General features: G+C 32.9%; 1 non-coding gene across 1 annotated transcript; it reads right to left on the bottom strand.

Annotated features, from left to right (window-relative positions):
- Positions 1-106, bottom strand: LOC129398961 (U6 spliceosomal RNA). The gene has a single exon (XR_008626820.1). It is a non-coding gene; the product is annotated as a U6 spliceosomal RNA (small nuclear RNA).
- Positions 107-556: the final 450 nt, after the last annotated feature.

Here is a 556-nt window from a genome sequence, read left to right as displayed (position 1 = left end):
AAAAATATGGAACACTTCATGAATTTGCATATCATCCTTGTGCAGAGGCCATGCTAATCTTCTCTGTATCATTCCAATTTAGTATATGTGCTGCCAAAGTGAGCACTAAACTTTATCTCTTAACACCACTTTTGCTGTGTCCCATATGTGCAGTTAACTCATATCTTCAAACTTATTTTTTTCCCAGGAATCTTGATTTTCTTTCTTATTTCTTCTTTAACGCACTGGTTGTTCAGAAGTGAGTTGTTTAATTTTGTATGTTTGATTTTTTTTCTTGTTTCTGTTTGTGATGAACCTCCATTTTTAATACATCATAGTCTGAAATGATTATTGGTACAATTTCTATCTTTTTTATTATATGGATGTATATTTTGTGACCCAGCATGTAGTCTATCTTGGAGGATGTCCCATGTGTACTAAAGTATGTATATTTGACTTTTAGGAGATGTAGTTATGTCTGTTAATACCAATATCTTCAGTTGTTCTTTCAAAGCCAGTGTGGTGTTTTTGTTGAATTTTAATCTTGCTGATCTATCCAGAGGTGATAAGGTGGAGT

Source organism: Sorex araneus, chromosome 9, assembly GCF_027595985.1.
Source record: "Sorex araneus isolate mSorAra2 chromosome 9, mSorAra2.pri, whole genome shotgun sequence".
NCBI lineage: Eukaryota > Metazoa > Chordata > Mammalia > Eulipotyphla > Soricidae > Sorex > Sorex araneus.
Note: the sequence above shows the minus strand (reverse complement) of the source record. Positions and strands in the feature narration are given on the sequence as shown.